The sequence below is a fragment of the Ailuropoda melanoleuca genome, chromosome 10 (assembly GCF_002007445.2).
Source record: "Ailuropoda melanoleuca isolate Jingjing chromosome 10, ASM200744v2, whole genome shotgun sequence".
NCBI classification, from domain to species: domain Eukaryota; kingdom Metazoa; phylum Chordata; class Mammalia; order Carnivora; family Ursidae; genus Ailuropoda; species Ailuropoda melanoleuca.
Window position 1 is genome coordinate 38821519 of NC_048227.1, and position 2354 is coordinate 38823872.

The 2354-nt window shown below is 35.6% G+C and overlaps 1 non-coding gene across 1 annotated transcript; it reads right to left on the minus strand.

Annotated features, from left to right (window-relative positions):
- Positions 1 to 1534: 1534 nt before the first annotated feature.
- Positions 1535 to 1668, minus strand: LOC117804277. Its single transcript, XR_004628620.1, has one exon. It is a non-coding gene; the product is annotated as a U4 spliceosomal RNA (small nuclear RNA).
- Between the last annotated feature and the right edge of the window lie 686 nt (positions 1669 to 2354).

A 2354-nucleotide genomic window follows, 5' to 3' on the forward strand; every position in this document is an offset into this window, starting at 1 on the left:
GGATGTGGAGAAAGGGGATCCCTCCTACATTGTTGGTGGGAATGCAAGTTGGTACAGCTACTCTGGAAAACCGTGTGGAGGTTCCTTAAAAAGCTATGAATTGAGCTACCTATGACCCAGCCATTGCACTACTGCGTATTTACCCCAAAGATAAGATGTAGTGAATAGAAGGGCCATATGCACCCCAATATTCATAGCAACATTGTCCACAATAGCTAAATCGTAGAATGAACCAAGATGCCCTTCAACAGATGACTGGATTAAGATGTTGTGGTCTGTATATACAATGGAATATTACTCAGCTATCAGAAAGAATGAATCCTCAACATTTGCTGCAACATGGACGGCACTGGAGGAGATAATGCTAAGTGAAATAAGTCAAGCAGAGAAAGACAATTATCATATGATTTCTCTCATCTATGGAACATAAGAACTAGGAAGATCGGTAGGGGAAGAAAGTATAAAGAAAGTGGGGTAATCAGAAGGGGGAATGAAGCATGAGAGACTATGGACTCTGAGAACCAAACTGTGTGCTTCGGAGGGGATAGGGGTGGTGGAATGGGATAGAATGGTGATGGGTAGTAAGGAGGGCACGTATTGCATGGTGCACTGGGTGTTACAAGCAACTAATGAATCATCGAACCTTGCATCAGAAACCAGGGATGTACTGTATGGTGACTAACATAATGTAATAAAAAAACATTAAAAAATAATAATTGAAAGGGATACATGCACACTGATTTTTATAGTAGCATTATCAATAATATTCAAATTATGGAAAGAGCCCACATGTGCATTGACTGATGAATGGATAAAGAATGTATGGTATATACATACACTGGAATATTACGCAGCCATAAGAAGAATGAAATCTTGTCATTTGTAATGATGTGGATGGAGCTAGAAAGTATTAAGCTAAGTGAAATAAGTCAGTCAGAGAAAGACAAATAAGGTATGATTTCACTCATATGTGGTATTTGAGGAACAAAACAAATGAGCAAAAAGAAAAAAAAAACACAGAGAGAGGGAGGCAAACCAAGAAACAGACTCTTAACTATAGAGAACAATCTGATCGTCAATGGAGGGGTGGTGGGTGGGGAGATGAGTGGGAGGATGGGTTACACAGGTAAAGGGAATTAAGGAGTGCTCTTGTTAGGATGAGCACAGGGTGTTTTAAGTGATGAGACACTAAATTCTATACCTGAAACTAATATTACACAGTGATGTTAACTAACTGGAATTTCAGTAAAAATTTGGAGGAAAAAAAACTAATGCATGCTTCAGTGTCCTGAAATACGTGTTTAAGAATATTCATAACAGTATTGTTAGTTATATCCCAAAGTAGGAAGTGCTCCAAATGGCCATTAGTAGAAAGGATAAATAAATTAGAATATTATTACACAGAATAGTATATAGTAATGAAAAAGAAGAAACCACTACTACATACAATGTCATGAATGAATTTCACAAATGTAATGTTGTTGCTTTAAGGTTCATTTATTTACTTATCTCTACACCCAATATGGGGCTCAAATCCAAGACTGGGAGATCAAGAGTCACATATTCCCCCAACTGAGCCAGCCATGCATTCTGGGAAAAGTTTTCAATTAGCAATAATCACACCTTAAATAAACCTCATTGGCTGTGATACTGGCACAGTGCAATGATACAAATGTAACATTGTTGAAAAGAAATCAGATGTTAAAGAATATATACCATGTGATTCTATTTACATAATGTTTGAAACAGGGAAATTTATTATATTTGATGTCATGTAGTTGATTACATCTAGAAGGAGAGAAGAATGATTGGCATGGGGTACAAGGAAAGACTTCTGAGGTGCTAGTAACATTTCATTTTTTAACCTGTGTGGTGGCTGTGTTAACTTTGTGAAAATTCTTCAGGTTGTGTGGTTTTAATTTGAGTACTTTTCTTTATGTAAATCTTTCTTTAATAAGAAGTTTATTTAAAATATATATATATATGTATATATTTGGTTTTGCCATTTTGATCTTGAAATGGAATCAAACTGCACATATTCTTAAATTATTTTTTTATTTAGTGTTTTTATTCTGGAATTATACATTATTTATATATTTATTGTATATGTTTACATATGCAACTAGAGTTAGATCATTAGATCTCTGTATTATCATTATCATGTTTGAGGAAAATCACTCCTGCTGTTATTTGAGGAACAGATCTGAGAGGGAAAAAACAGCGACAAGGAAACATGTTAGAAGATGACTGCCAAAATTTTGGAGAAATTAGGGTGACCTAAGGCAATGGAAAGAACAGTGACAATGGGTCCTGAAGTTTAAGAAATGTTCTTGTAGCATTCCCATAAGAGCCGG